The sequence below is a fragment of the Pleurodeles waltl genome, chromosome 6 (genome assembly GCF_031143425.1).
Source record: "Pleurodeles waltl isolate 20211129_DDA chromosome 6, aPleWal1.hap1.20221129, whole genome shotgun sequence".
Classification (NCBI taxonomy): Eukaryota; Metazoa; Chordata; class Amphibia; order Caudata; family Salamandridae; genus Pleurodeles; species Pleurodeles waltl.
The window spans coordinates 1,435,493,343-1,435,510,636 of NC_090445.1; positions in this window are offsets into that span (position 1 = coordinate 1,435,493,343).

Consider the following 17,294-nt stretch of genomic DNA (forward strand, 5'->3'; position numbering starts at 1 on the left):
TCCCCAGGTGAGGCGCAATGAGGAGAAATATTTATTTTTCTGGTAGTTTTTTTCCCTCTCTCACGTGCTGCAATCTACAGAACACATAGAAGTTAGGAAAGGCCTCTCTGGATTTTTTTTGTGCAGGAGGTGCCCCTTCCTGCACAAAAACAATTTTGAATGCAACACAGACACCCTTGCACCACGGTGCAAGGGTGCCTGCATTGGCTCTAGGCGGCCACTTTTGTGCCAGAGCAGGTAGAAAGCGCAGGAATGCACTGTATTGCATAAATACACTACATTCCTTCCCATTCACATTGGTGGAGGGCAGCGCTGCAAGAAGACTTGTGGCGGTGCTCGAGGCCACTTCCCCATAAATAAGCCCTTTAGAATGAAAGAACAAGTACACATTATTTCAGAAAGGCTTAAAAGAAGAGATAAAGGATGAATTAATGCAATATCAGCATCCATCACTCCTACCCAAAATTACTAATATGGTTCTTCTATGCAAACACTTTCTTTCTGAAAAGGATTTGGATAGCATTAGCCGTAGCATCTAGTGAAATCACCATAAACTAACCTGTCTGACATTCAGACATCATTCTAAGGGAAGCTTCTACTTCACAAGTGGAACCTACACAGATATTTCGACTGGAAGACCTTTGACTGAAGGAAAAATAAAGACCAGCACAAGTATGGATGATACACGTACTGTGCTGAATATGGCACTCTATTTACAGCCTGTCCAATCAGACCTAAAAATGTTGGGAACAAACAGTGCCTGTAACTGCTAAGGGAAGGTGATATAGGTGAACAATGGCTTCGTTTTGTTAGGTCCACTGAGGTAGTCAACACAATTGGTTCCCGTTTATGTATACAGATATGTGCTGAAAAGGTAATGGAATTAATAGCGTTTGTCCTTCATCTCTTAGACTGTAGGGTGAGGGAGTATATCTGGACAAAATACAGGAAGGTAAAAATCACACTCCGAACGAAAGCCAGTAGACCGAAAGTCTCTTGCTTTCGAACCTGCCAATAAAATGACAACACTCATAACTGAATCTTTTGGGACGACAAAGAAGTATCCTCTCAAAACTATGATGTTATTTTTGGATCACCATGGTTACAGAGACCATGGAGAACATTCCAGAACTGCTGGCACCCTAGTTGGGTCCATACAGAGATCTTCGCCAGAAATTTAAAATCCGAGGAAGGTTATACAGAGCACTTCAAATAGGCACTTTTCTAATTTAGCATACAGGACTACATATTAACTGGATCACACTATTTGCTTGTCGTGTCAGTTTTGCCATGATCTTTAATTTGTGTCTTAAGACTGCTGGCATCACAGAACAGGATGGAAAGAGGGCTTGTAAGAACAACCATAGCCAATCCCACATTGACACCAGAACACTATCAAAGCACACTGCACACATTCAATAAATAAACTGCCTTGTGTTTTGATCCTCAGTAAATGTGACTATTTCACTCTTTGGGTCCATGCTTTCTTGTCTGAGACTAAAACTAAACAATTTGAAATCTACCTACAAGAACATCTTCAAAATTAACTAATATTACGTTCTGCAAGGCATTCAATGTTTTTTTGTACATAACAAATCCTTGACTGTATAGATTATTGGAACTTTAATTCAATCACCATCAAGGATCAGTACGCGTTACTGCTTATCAAGAGCAATGCTTTATAGAGCACCCCACAGCACCCTCCTGAAAGTACACTCTGGACCTGTGGAAGAACAGAAAGACGATGGCACCTGTTTGAATCCCGTGAGGAGACTTGAAGGGCTGGACATGCCTCCACTGTATGTAAACAATCAGGCACGGCCTATTAGGTTTTCCTAAGTCTAGGCACTCTACAACAGTACATTAATCAACAATGGTATGGAAACATAGAAATATACAAATGGCATGGGACAATATCTGAAATCACAAAAGTAATTTATTCCGAATATTAACATGCATATACAGTTTTGACACACTAGATTCCCACAACCACCCTCCTAGAATTACAAACATACATCCTTTCATTCATCCATCTTAAACTAATTCATAACACATAATAATGGGAGTCCAAACGTGAGTCCAGTAGTCTCTATTTCCATCTGCAGAATCTGTAACAATAATTTTTCGAATTGGTCTTCCTTTGTCCTTTTTGATCCTTGCAGCAAGCCCAACTAACTTTGTTGCAACCATCCTGGATACACCATGCAGCCTTCCCTTCTGGAGGATATAGTGCGCCAACAAAGAGAGTAAGGGCCCGATTTAGAAGAATTTGGCAGAAAGGTTACTCCTTCATCCCGATGCACTTTTCAAAAGGCAGGCATTATATTTGTCACGTTTGTGACAGTTTAACTCTCTGCCAAACTCTTAATCAGGGTCTAAGTCCGAATGCAGAAATCTTGATTAGGCGAAGGCGCGAAAAGTATTCAATCAACAAGAAGAATTCTCTGAGTGCAAAATTAAAACATTTCTGGCTCTGAGCTTTTCCCATTGAAACCAATGGCTTCAGTAGGACCTTGTCCCCCGTCTGCAACCTTGCCCTGCTGAAGGTTTTTTATTTCAATTTCAGTATTAGGGAAAAACTTGGAGTGGGACAAACCTGCTTGATGTATCCTACCCACGCCTGATTGTGGTCTGCCTGAAATAGTGCCTAGGTCCTGGTCACCTTATAACAGTGATTACTGATTGGCATTTTACTTTTTCTTTGAGTTTTTTCTCTTAAATAATTGTAAAATTCCTACCTTTTATTGGGTTTTTGTCACTTTGGTGACATTTTGTTTACTACATTTTATTACATGTTCCTCTATTTTTGCATATACGAGTGGGGGTTTTATTGTGTTGTTGTTTCAACATTTTTAAACCCTTTTGGTACTTCTAAATGCTTTACACAATTTCTCAAAGTTAAGCCTGTCTGCTCTGTGGCATAGCTACCAGGGGTTAAGCCAGTGGCATAACGAAACTTAAGGGGGCCCTCTGCAAAATATATGGAGCAGCCCCCACCCACACAGGAGCTCTCAGGCCAGAGGCCACAGCCTGTACACAGTGTACTCTGCTGACAGGGCCCCCTGGAGCATGGGGCCTGCCCCGCACCACAGGGATGGGTAGGCTATTGTTACGCCGGTGGGTTGAGCTTAGGTATAATTAATGAAATCTAACAGGTTTCATGCGGTGGACTATACACACACTAATTAATAATTATGGGGCATATTTATACTCCGTCTGCGCCGATTGTGCGTAAAAAAAATTGACGCACAATCAGTGCAAACGTTGCCCCGTATTTAAACTTTGATGCCTGAGCCCACGGACGTCAAAATTCCACCATGTGCGTCATTTTTTGGATGCGGCAACCCGCCTTGCGTTAATAATATGCAAGGTAGGCGTTCCTGTCCGAAAAATGGCTTAAACGGCCGTGCGTCGTATTTATGCTTTCGGGCAAAAATGACGCACGGCCGAGAGGCGGAGCCAGAAAATGACGCACAGCCCGATTTGCGTAAAAAATGAACGCCTGGGTCAGGGCAGGCGTTAAAATGGGGCAAACACACATGTATTTAATCAGAACACACAGAACAAACAGCAGAGCAGCAGAGCAGCAACAGGGAGCCATGGAGGTGATTCTAATCCAGCGTGCACGCAGACGCAGAGCCCAGCAGCAACAACAGCAGCTACAACAACACCAGCAGGGACCCCAAAGGCAGCGCAGAAGGCAGGAGAGGATATTCAGCCCCAGAACCACCCTTCAAGGCCCCAGGGAACAATCAATCAATCAATCAATCATAGCATTTGTATAGCGTGCTACTCACCCGGAAGGGTCTCAAGGCGCCTGGGGGAAGGGGGCCGCTACTGCTCGAATAGCCAGGTCTTGAGTTGTTTCCTGAAGGCGAGGTGGTCCTGGGTCAGCCGAAGGTGGATGGGGAGGGAGTTCCATGTCTTGGCCGCCAGGTAGGAGAAGGATCTGCCTCCGGCGGTGGTTCTTCGGATACGTGGTACGGCGGCGAGGGCGAGGCTAGCGGACCGTAGCTGGCGGGTGGGCGTGTGAAAGGTCAGGCGGTCGTTGAGGTACTTGGGGCCCAGGTTGTGGAGAGACTTGTGTGCGTGGGTGAGGAGCCTGAACGTGATCCTCTTGTTGACGGGGAGCCAGTGCAGGTTCCTCAAGTGGCCGGAGATGTGGCTATGTCAAGGGATGTCCAGGATGAGTCGGGCGGAGGCGTTCTGGATGCGTTGTAGTCTTTTCTGTAGCTTGGCTGTGGTTCCGGCGTAGAGGGTGTTTCTGTAGTCCAGCCGGCTGGTGACGAGGGCCTGGGTGACCGTCTTCCTGGTTTCGATCGGGATCCATCGGAAGATCTTGCGGAGCATGCGAAGGGTGTGGAAGCATGAGGAGGAGACGGCGTTGACTTGTCTGGTCATCGAGAGGGAGGAGTCCAGGATGAAGCCCAGGTTGCGTGTGTGGTCTGTCGGCTTGGGGGCGGTGCCCAGGGCTGGGGGCCACCAGGAATCGTCCCAGGCGGAGGGTGATGGTCCAAGGAGGAGGACTTCCGTCTTGTCTGAGTTCAGTTTCAAGCGGCTGTTCTTCATCCATTCGGCGACGTCTTTCATCCCTTCGTGGAGGCTGGTTCTGGCGGTGTCGGGGTCTCTGGTGAGGGAGAGGATCAGCTGGGTGTCGTCGGCGTAGGAGATGATGTTGAGGTTGTGTTGGCGTGCGATGGCTGCGAGAGGTCCCATGTAGACGTTGAAGAGGGTGGGGCTGAGTGATGATCCTTGCGGGACGCCGCAGATGACTTCGGTGGCCTCGGAGCGAAATGGGGGGAGGTGGACTCTCTGTGTTCTTCCAGCGAGGAACGAGATGATCCACTTCAGAGCCTTCTCTTGGATGCCGGTGTTGCTGAGGCGTTGGACTAGGGTGTGGTGGCAGACAGTGTCGAACGCGGCGGAAAGGTCCAGGAGGATGAGTGCCGCTGTATCCCCGTTGTCGAGAAGGGCTCGAATGTCGTCGGTGGCTGCGATGAGGGCGGTCTCGGTGCTGTGGTTGGCTCTGAACCCGGACTGCGAGGGGTCGAGGGATCCATTCGTCTCGAGGAAGGCGGCAAGCTGTCTGTTGGCGATCTTCTCACACAACATCATCCAGAGGTACCGGGTGATCTGGCAGGCCATTCAGCAGCTGCTGCGCAATATTGAACCGCAGTTGGCCCCCACTTTGGTGACACCCCACACCATCCCAACAGAAACCAAGCTGCTTGCCGTACTTCATATGCTGGCAAGTGGCTCTTTCCAAACAACTGGTGCCCTGGTTGGCGGAATATCACAACCATAATTCTCTGCCTTTTTGCCCAAAGTACTGGATGCCATCATTCGACTGACACCCGCCACATCTGCTTCCCTAACACAATGCAGAAGCAGCAGGAAACAAAACAGGGGTTCTACCTCATCAGTGGCTTCCCACACGTCCTTGGTGCAATCAACTGCACACATGTACTCCTTGTGCCACCTGCTGCAACTGAACACCTCTACCGCAACAGGAAGCACACACATTCCATCAACGTGCAGGCCATAGTCGATCACCAGGCATTGATCACCAACATCGTGGCTAAATATCCTGAGTGTGTACATGACTCATTCACCTTCTGTCACTGCACCATCAATGAACACTTCCAGGATGGACGGTATGGCAATGGACTACTTGTTGGTAAGTACAAAAACCTACTTATATACACACTGCACAGCAACCCTCTAGGACACACAACACATACACCACAACAGCAACATGTGAACAGGAACATACTGAGGTCGTGACATCGCTAGCCATGCTTCTTAGCTCACCATTGAACCTGTCACACATCTGAAATTACTGTACAGCCTAATGTTACGACGTCAAAGATCACAACGTGTGGAGTGGGTTGCACAAATGTCACCTTGCAAAATGTAAGTGTCCCAATGACCTTTACATTAATCCATTGCCTAAGTCTAAAGGTATGGGATGTCCAGGGTACATTGATATGAACGTGTGAACAACACTTTCAATTTTAACTGTGCATGGAACTATCATCTCACCCCCAGTGAAGACACACGGACACCTGTATCACAAGTCACAATGCTAGGGAGGGCACACTGTACTGCAAATCCCAAAACATACTGCTGACAAACGGTTAGCAGACAAACACTCGTTCAGCCAAGGAAACAACACAATGCAGATGGTACATCCTACAAGCATAGGATGCCACATTATTACACAAAAGAGTCACAGACAACACAAGACAACTACTGCCATGAAAGGTCATTTCAATAGTGCCAACTACATCAACATGATCCCAATCATTTTCTCTTGCAGCTGATCAGGGGTATGGCATCCAGCCATGGATTATGACACCATTTGGCAACCCAAGTACTGCTGCAGAGCGTGTCTACAACGATGCCCATAGGAGGACACGCAGCATTGTCGATAGGACCTTCGGCATCCTCAAGTCAAGGTTCCGGTGCCTCGACATCACTGGTGGTAGCCTCCTATATTCCCCGGAGATGGTCTGTAGGATCATCCTAGCATGTGCAATATTGCACAACATTTGCATCAAAAGAAACATTCCCCTCCTGGAACCAGAGCCACACATGCCTGAAGAGGAGGAAGAGGAGGATGCTGGCCTGCAACAGGAGGGGGAACTACAGAACACGGCCGCTGGTATACGCAGACGGCAACAGATCGTCAACTATTTCTTTTGAATATGATCACCTTCACCACTTTAGTTAATTAATTTAAATAAACACCTATTCTAAACACCATATCATGGTCTGGCTATTCCTTTTTGTACACCTTCATCTCTACTTATCAGAATAAGAGTGTTGCCTCATGGAGCATTGCTGAGATACTGAGTAGGACACAGAACATCCCAGAGCTAATGTGATGCCTAACATACAATGGTCACATACACATACACAGTAAATGACATATATACTGTACATTTCACCTTTGAAGGGCAATAGCAGAGGACCACAATTATTTCACACATACATGTTGAAATCAAGGTCCAACGCAGCATATGGCACACAACTAAGACACCATCACTCAATAAGGGGAAAACAAGCCTCATACATGAGGCAGTCAATGTACTTTGGCATCAGTAACAGGAATGCCTGACCAGACCCTTGACAGCAGTAAGTCCAACTGCATCCAATATTTGCAAGGATTATCTGTGACCAGAGTCCCATAGAAGCAGAACAGAGACAGCACAAGTGCCACACATATGAGCAGCATTGCACACATGACATTCCATGTACATGTCAGCCCATTTCCTAACTCCTGACACACCCATGCACCTGGTCACAACCCACCTGTAGGAAGAGGTCCCTGTAATACTAAGGTGTGTACCCTGATATTCCCTCCTCTACACACTCAGACCAAACCAGTGTGCTACACCCTTTCCTATGGTATGCCATTGTCATAGAATATCTGACTGCAAGGACGTCAGGTCAATTTATACACTGTCTTCTAGTTTCAAAGCCCTGTTAGCACATGTAGATTGCTTCCCCTGTGAAAATGTCTGTTGGCCCTTAGAATGCAAGTCTCACCTACAGGACTGGTGAGAAACAGATGCAGCCCACACCTGTGATCACCTCCATGCACACCACCCATTTAAAAAAGCACTGCCCCTGCTGATGCCTGGAACAGCATAGGAGTTGCCATTATGTCAAATACACCGTTAAGCATTTATACTAATTAAGCCGTGTAACACAGCCACTGGGTTCATTTGTCATCTTCAAAAACACAGGACATACACAGTTTTACATATCAACTGTCTAGTTTGTCCTCCAAACAGTCTTAGTCAGACCACTGATTATGTAACTTGTCAAGTAGCTGGATCCTGAATCACCTTGCATTCTGTCAGCCTGACTGGCGACTGTCTGTGGGTCACACTAAAGTATCCCTGTGTCTACATATGTACCACACTTGCATTAGCAAACCTCTCCTTCATCAGGGGGTATTGGGCATTGGCTTCTCCAATGCATACACAAATACATTGTATAGCATCATCTGCCTTTTAACTGTACCATTTGAGTTACATCCTCTTGGAAAAGCAAAATTCATGGCCCATCCTTTGTCTGGGTTGCATTTATGCATGAATGATAAAGTGTGACAGTGTCCCAGGGCCGTAGGCAGGGATTGGGTACGGGGCTTTCAGCACAACCAGCAACCTCTAATAAGTCCATGAATAATACACAAATGTCAGGACCATGACAGTTCACACACAGAATCACAGTGCGCACAACATAGTGATGTGGTGTGTGGTGAATAGCTGCGAGAATAATCAGCACAGAGGCTATGATGTTCCCAGATGCAGTGGGAAGTGCAGAGGCCAACCTGTATACAAATGTTGTAATGACACCTGCCGGAACATGACACCTGAGACATTATCTCACTCAGCACACCAAGGTTGCCCTGTTGACTGTCTCATTACACGTCTTTAGTGACAGGGTGGGACCATCCACATGTTGGTTCACATGTCCATATCCACTTTACTCACATTGATCAACCAAGGATACTCAGTAGATACAGGAATAGCTGCCACTGATTCATGATGAGTCCTGGACCGAACTGTGAAAATTACACCCCAAAAAATATACAGGATCATCATTGGAACACACACATTAACAAGACACCTATGTGCAATTGATCACTGGAAATAAGTGGACACGTGCTGTCTTGTATGCTGGTCCACCACAGCCACTTGATAGTTGGGGCTCACTTCTATGGCCTCAACTGTGGTGTCATCATACATTTGAGATTCACCCGTGTCTGTCTGTGCAAACTACATGGTACCCACTTCCTCAATGCATGTGTATGACTCACTGTGGGATTCACCAAGTAGTGCCTAGGAAGCTCTTACCAATACTGTAGGACATAGGATGTAGAAAATGTGGACCATTGACATGAACAAGCATCTGCCATCCATCTTTTGCATGCTATGTCACATGTGGTGTCTACGTGACCCTAAAACTTGGAAGTCCACTTTACGGGTGTTGTTACATGTATGACTAACACATGCCCTCGCTCATTTCCAATATGACTTGCATCTAAGGATTGGACACATGGACGTCACATTCATACAAGCATATGTACAAATATGCTTCATGTGACACACACACACACACACACACTTGGTCAACAAATACATTAGTTGCCAAAGCACACAATTTGAGCCAAAGGCATTTAGTATTGTACATATGTGCGTCACATTGCTATCCTCTCCTTATGCCAAACATGCACAATTTGTGCAACACATATATGTAGGCCACACTTATGACCAACTATTGCGTCAGCCAACCGTAAAAATACTGTGAAGGGAGTAGCCGATCATGGTCCACTGCAGTATGATGTCACACATGTGAACATACACCATCAACACCATACTGTCTTCAATCAGCCTATCTCTGATGTGTCCCAAATGTAACATAACCAAAAAACAAGTAAAAATGCCCCAAATCAGTTAATGCACTGTAATTTTGACGTGGCAAGCATTGTGTGTCATTTTTTGACTACCAAAACTGTATTTACGTCATTTTTCTTTTACGCACAGGAGTGAAATTTAGCTTGCATCCAGATATTTGTACAGTCCATGTACTATTATGTGGATGCGGGTTCATTTTCACTTCTGTGCGTCAAAACAAATGACGCAAACACAGTTTTGGTAAACAAAAAATGACGCATAACGCGAAAAAGGCGGGACTTTTCATACAGGAAGTGATGTAATAGGATATCCTGTTTACAGATCATGTACAGTGGTTGTACTTTCACTTTCATTTTGCAGTCTATGATCCTTCTAGACTGTGTGGCTTTGTATAGAGTGTTGTCCTGAGATTTTGTGCTGTTTTTCTCCTGTGTGCTATCTGCATTGCCAATTTGTGAAATAAATATTCTTGCTGTATACTGTACTACTGTGTTTTGTCTACATTTGTCCATTTATCTTGTGTTTTTGTTGTTTGTGGGAGTCTGTTGTGGGTAGTGTTAGTTTGGGGATAGTTGGGCTCTTTTAGTGTTTAGGTTTACTTTTTATCTGTCTTTGTACCCCTACTTTCCCCCTCAGTTTCCTCATCTGTGATTAGCATTTAATAAATATTTGGTTAACCCTTAATTGTATGTGTTGAATGGTACTTGATCGTGGGTTTGGATTCAGTGTACATCAATTTTGTACTATAACATCTGTGTCCTATGCTACAAACAAATCCCAACTGAGCTGTACGATTGGCAGCTAGCCCAGAGCTACCTTGCAAAGTGTCGACCCTTTGTTGCAACCACCAATCACAGTTAATATGGATCCCAATGTGTTTCTGTTGATAAGTGTGTTTTGAAAGTTACAAACAGTGCTTCCAGACTTGGTATTGGGGAAACAGTTTTAGGTCTGACTGCAGTGTGATGATCATGCACACCCTTATAGGATGAGTTCTCATTGGCAATCTTGTATTCTTGTCTTCATGACCCTCATACATCATTTGTGACACAGTTTGGCATGATTTGCGGCCACTATTTGATGACTCAGTTATTCCATGAGCATTCTTCTGTCCAACACAGCATGGTGGTGTATGGTTTCTCACTTCTTCATATTTGTCCCTCAGGATGGGCAGAGTATGATGCAATCATGGGCACTGTGCAGAATTCTCTGACTACATATTATCAGGACGGTTGTATTGACAAGCTTCGTAATTTGACAGTAGGCACATTTCAGTTATCTACTTCAGAGTTGATATGTCACATTACCCAGAGACAGATTTGTTGTGTAAGTGCTATTTATTGAAACATGCTGTAGTGCTATCTGTACATTGTCCATGATTGTGAGTCCATTATAGTGACATCTTACATTGTGATCCAACACAAGGGGTTACGGAAATGCTTTTGACATGCTGGGGTTGATGTTTCAGACAGTGCAGAGGGACTGGATTTGGCAATGAGTAGGAGAGAGACAATCACTGGGCTGGGTGACAAGATATACAGTGGTTTGCAGAACAGTGCTTGAGTAAAGTTGTTGCAAGACTGGCAAGTTACAAAGCGCAGGACCTTGGTAAATGTGGGCCATGTGGCAGGGACTAGTGCTTCCGGGTCATTTTTCTTGTGAATGTGATCTGTTCCATGTCTTCTCCTTCTGATGTGTGTGTTGCCTGCTCTGTCTTTGTTGTTGTTGGTTGTGAAGGGGCAACACACACCTCAGTGTTAGAAGACGTGGAGTCAGACATCCCTGGTCGCTGCTCTCTGTGAAGGTCTTAAGGGCAGTACTGCAGCAAGGAGGGTCTGCTGGTTCTTGAGAATAGCAGCCACATCACGATGGTAGGCAGCCAGGTCGGCCCTGAGGGAGTCATGATTGCATTCGTGCATGCAGTGGAAGGTTTGGGGTGCGAGGTGTTGTGGCAACTCCCTTACTGCAGTGGTGAATTCCTTGACAGTTTCTTGTAGTCCTTGCAGTATGGATGTTAGGGCTTGCATAGCTGCTGCCTGATCTGCAGATGACATCATGCACGAACGCATCCCCTCAAGGCTGGCTGCCATAGTTTGCATCCCCACCCGCACCTCCTTGGCCAGCTCCCGCTGTACTCCAACTACAGTTCTCTCAAAGCTGGTGCCAGTGTCGTCTGAGTCCTCAGCTGTACTGGAGCTGGCAGGTCTTCCAATTGGGGTGGTGGGTGGGTCCTCTGCGATGGCTGCTTGTTCTGTGCTCCTCCTTGTGACTGAAGGTGGGGTTTGGAGGGTGTCAAGGACCTTTTGGATAGTCTCCTGGGGAATGTTTATCGGTTCATATGATGTGACATGCCTGCCTTTTGATGAATTCACTTTGTGATCTTGTTTTGTGTTAATTTCTCCAGTCCTTCAGATGGGCATTCTTCCAGGCCTATGGCCCACCTGTGTGTCACATGTATGTTATTGAGTTATCAGACTTGTCAGCCTCATTGCCTATAGGTGTTGGTTTATGCCAAATAGAGAATTGCCACCTTCTTTTCCTACTCAACCCTCCGTCTATATCCATTCTCATGGTGAGACCTTTCACTGACTGTGGGTGTACTGATGGCCCTGGCAGCACACTTAACAATCTGGACCTGCCCCAATCTCTGATCTTTCAATTCCACTTAAATGTAATTGACATGTGGCATATCCTATGCATGGCAATGTTATGATTCAATATGGATGTTGACATTGGTAATGTGTCCTGCTGATGTTGGGGAATGTGTGTTACATTGGATTGCCCTGATAATCGTATCAGTGTCCTATTTCCTCCTCCGACTGTGCAGGTGTATTTCAGTTACAGTTACATGTGTCCCCCCCTCAATGCTTTTGTCTGTGCAGTATGACATTTGGGATGTTGCATTGTTACCCAGGCACATGATGGACCCAGACATATGCAGCATGGGTGTGTCCTTAGTGCTGTGTAGCTCCTATTGTTGTTTACATTGGCTGATGTTTGCGACCACTATGAGCATTGACATTTGACAGTACTGGGGCCTTTGTCTTGTTTCTGGGGATTGTTGAAGTTGTCATCCTCACCCCCTAATTTAGGTGTGTATGATCCATGGGGAGGTTACTGCCATTGGCTACTTGACATTAGTGCATTTTAGTTTCCCATGCGACTTACCTGCATGTGTGGTGTCTCCTGGTAGTCTGCGCTGTCCTGTCCTTGAATCTCTGTGACGATCTCCTCAGGGATGACGGCTGCAACCATCTCCTCCATGTGGTCCAGGGCCTCCTGGTGTGCTGGACTCCCCCCTCCAGTCTGCAGTGCTGCCTTCCTGTTCCTGGCCATCTTTTCCTTGGTCCTGCGCTTGCAGTCATGCCAGCGTTTCTTGCACTCAATGACTGTTCTGCGCACTTCAGCCACACTGTTAATCGTCGACAATTTGTTGCCATATAGCCTCTCTCCTACTGATTGGCAACTTTGATGTGACAAACAGTTGGTGCTGGTGTTCCGTCACCTCTTTCACCAGAATTTTCTGCTCCTCTGCACTAAAGCGACACTTTCTTTTCTTCTTAAAAGTGTCCTGGTTTTTGTGTGGGTCCTCCTGGCTGGTTCCTGGTCTGCTGTCATCTTCCTGGGGTCTGTAGTGGCATCTGGGATCCATTTTGGCTCTCCTCTGGTGTAATGGCGGTGTTCGTGTTTTTTTTTTATGCTATTGCGTCAAAAAATGGCGCATATCTGGTTTGCGGGGTCGTAAATCGACCCACAGTCATTTCCGCCGCGTTAACGTCGTTTTGCTTTACGACTTGACGCTGCGGTGTGCGTCAAAAATAATGACTCCCACCTGTGGTTTGCGCTGACGTGCGTCAAAGTATAAATATGACACCCGCACGGCGCACCAAAATGGCGTTAGCAGGCGGTAACATTTTTGACGCAAAACTGCGACAGCGCAGTTTTGTGTCAAATAGTATAAATATGGGCCTATGTTTCATACAGAACTCTGCCACTGATGACCCAGCACCGCCGTCAAACCCATGGATGTTGAATCACCAAAATGCTTGGGGTGGCAGAAGTGACATCACAAACCCTTTGAACTAAGGGGCACATTTACAAGGCATTTGTGCTGCCATTGTGCCACTTCTTTTTGGTGCAACGGTGGTACTAACTCAGAGCCATATTTACGAAGTAGCGCTAGACCTGTCTAGCGCCACTTTTCCTAGGAGTGCGTCATTTTTTAGGAGCGCCGCTTCACTCTGACCTGTCTGCTGACAATGATATGCAAGGTAGGCATTCCCTCCTAAAAATGACGATAGCCGTCTGGGGTCATATTTACAAGGCTCCCGAAAAAAGGTGCAAAAAAAAGATGCACCAAGGAAAAATTATGCTAGCCCTGACTATCATCAGAATTTTAACGCCTGGTCAGACAGGCATTAAAATGATGCACAGGTATATAAGGAAAAAACACACAAAACACTCTGGCAACCCACAGGACAATATGAAACTGCTACTGCTCCAGCTAGGCATACAGAGACGACAACATCAATGACGCCAAGCACCACCAGCACAACGCATCACCACATCAGCTACCACAAAGGCAGCACAGGATGAGAGAGCAAATTAATAGCCAGCGGACGTCCATCCTCGGCCTCAGAGAAGAAGACATCATCAAATATTACTGTTTGAAGCGGGACTCCATTGCCAAGCTGCTCCACCATATTGCACCAACAATTGCAGTAAGAGTTGACAGGCTGACAAATATACCACCCCTGAAAAAGCTCCCGGCCTTGTTGCACATGCTGGCCTCTGGCTCCTTTCAGACGACTGCAGCACGAGTGGGTGGAATATCACAGCCATCCTTCTCTGCCCTCCTGCCATCTGTACTGAACACCATTATCCACCTCACTCCCAGCACATCCTCTTCCCAAACACCCAGCAACTGCAGCGGGGGCCAAAAGAAGGATTTCATGCAATTGCTGGTTTTCCACATGTGAAGGGTACCATGGATTGCACGCATGTGCAACTCATACCTCTGGCTGCAACGGAACATCTTTATCAGAACAGAAAGCACATACACTCCATTAATGTGAAGGACATTGTGGACCATTGGGGGCTCTTTACCGATGTGCTGGTAAAATATCCTGGCAGTATGCAAGATGTTTGTAACTTCCGGCACTCCATTATCAGCCAAAGCTTCCAGGATGGAAAATATGGCAATGGCCTACTCGTAGGTAGCTAGCGGACACTACATAACACGTACAACAAATAAGACATATAGGGCAAAGAATAGACACCCTACACATGGATTGTCACTCATGGATGTCTGATGATCAACACATATGCTACATGCACCATTCCAAACATCCAATGCACATCACCCTCACATAGGGCCCTATGTACTAAACACTAGCATCACTGGAGCATCACTTACTGATGTCCCGGTGGAGCAATCCATGCTCTGCATTTACAAGTTGATGTTAAGCCACTTTTTGGGTCTAAATGCCACCTTGAAAATGCTCCCCATTCACTAACTTTGGCCGTGATTTATTCTTTTTGGTGCAAAACTGCACCAACGCAGTTTTGCACCAAAATGTTTTGCACCGGCTTGCACCATTTCTGTGCACCATCCGAGCATCATATTTATGGAATGGTGCAAGTCGGTGCAAAGGGTAGGCTAGCGTAAAAAAAATTACGCTAGCCAGGTGGGGCAGGCAGTATGAAAGAAGAGGGTTTTGCAACAAAAAATGACGTTAGGCAGGTTAGAGTTAAAAAAAAAAGACTCTAAACAGCCTAGCGTCATTTTCTGATGCAAAACCACCCATACGACATGACTCCTGTCTTAGAAAAGATAGGAGTCATGCCCACCACCCTAATGGCCAGCGCAGGGGTCCAGGGTTCCCTGGGCATGGCCATTGCACCCAGTACCATGTAGGGAGGCGCACTTCAGGGCCAACAATGGCACTTAAAAAAAATAATAATACTTACCTGTACTTACCTATACTTACCTGGGGTGGGGTCTCCATCCTCCGCTGCCCGTCTGGTGTGAGTGGGAGTGTCCCTGGGGCCTGGGGAGGGCACCAGTGGGGTTATTCCATTGGGTCCCACCAAGGAAGTAGGCCCACAGGTCCCCTAACGCCTGCCCCGACCCAGGTGTTAAATAATGGTGCAAAACAAGCTTTGCACCATTATTTGACCCCCTCCTCCCCGGTGTGTGATTTTAGCACGGGGGATAAATATGGCACTAAGGTCATAGTCATTTTTTGCACGGGAATGCCTACTTTGCATCTCATTGACGCAAAGTAGGTTTCCACGTCCAAAAATGACGTTAACTCCATAAATTTGGCGGCAAGTATAAATATGGAGTTAGTTTTGCACTGAATTTGCTTTAAAAAAAAATGGCGCAAATTTGGCGCAAAACAAGTATAAATATGGCCCTTACTTTAAGAAGGGGCGTGTAATGGGTGTTGCTGTGGGAGTGCCACCACAACACACAGTGCATTCTGGCGCAGCCCCACATTTACAGAAAACTGTAAACCTGAGGCAACACCAAAAAAGAACTCCACCCTAGAGGTGACATTACTTGAATTTCTCATTGTTTTTGCTTTTCCTATATGTGATGCATTCTGCAGCACACTTGGAAAGAGTAAATCCCCATCATTGATTGTTTATGTGCAGGAATGGGCACCTTCCTACACATAATCAATCACCCCCACAACAAAAGCATCTGTGCACCATGGTGCAAGGGTGCCTACGTTGGAGCTCGGCAGCTGACTCAGTGAGGTGAGGATAGAAATACACTGATATGGCACATTGCTGGCCTTTCCCAGTGATGCAGGGCGGTGCATCAAGACAATTCCTGTCCTGTATGTGCCACAGGGGCTTGTATATTAGGCACATACATGGCAGTACATCTTAAGCTACTATGTCACACCTTGCATGATGTCTACACACACACACAGACACACACACACCCATGCATGACAGCCTGGAAATATGGAGAACCATGTCCAGGGGAAGGGGGAGGGCGCAGTTCACATGCAACATAGAGGGCACAACACCCGTCTCATGGCACACACAACACAAATCAAGTGAAAACTCACAGAGCATGGCTCATCGGCAGGTCACATGTTACTGGGCACATGTACAATAATCTGCAACATCACACACATCCTGCATGGGTTAACTGTCATGCCACACAATCACCATGCCCCTTGCATGCAAACAGGAAACCACACAATGAAAGATGCAAGTCTGTATCTCTACTTCAAAGAAAGAAATTGTGCAAGCCAGTTGAAAAGAAACACAAGGGCAAGTCTGACACTGTCTTTCCTCTTCCATTGCAGCAGAACAAAGATATCAACAAGCCGTGGGTGGTGACTTAATATGCAAACCCACAGAGTAACGCAGAGAAAGCATACAATCAGGTACATATCCACACCCGGAATGTTGTTGAGAGGGCCTTCAGCATCCCGAAGTCCCGTTTCAGAAGCCTCGATTTATCAGGGGGGAAACTCCTATATTCACCACCCCTTGTTTGCAAAATAATGTAGTGTGTGCCATATTGCACAACATGTGTGTGCGGACTAATGTCCTCTGGGAAGAACAGATGGAGGTCCCCAGGGAGAAGGATGAGGACAATGATGTCCCACCTCAGAATGGGTTAACACGAAGGGGCAGATTTACAAGAATCTGGCGCAGCCCCGGTGCTGCGCCAAAACTAGCAGCGACACACCAGTTTTGAAATGCAGTGATGTACTGTATTTACAAGAATACAGCACACCCCTGCGTTTCCCCCTGCACCGGCGCTAAGTTAAGCAGCCTGCGCCAACGCAGGCATCCTTGAATCATAGTCCAAAGGAGTCTGCGTTGAGGGGTGTGATT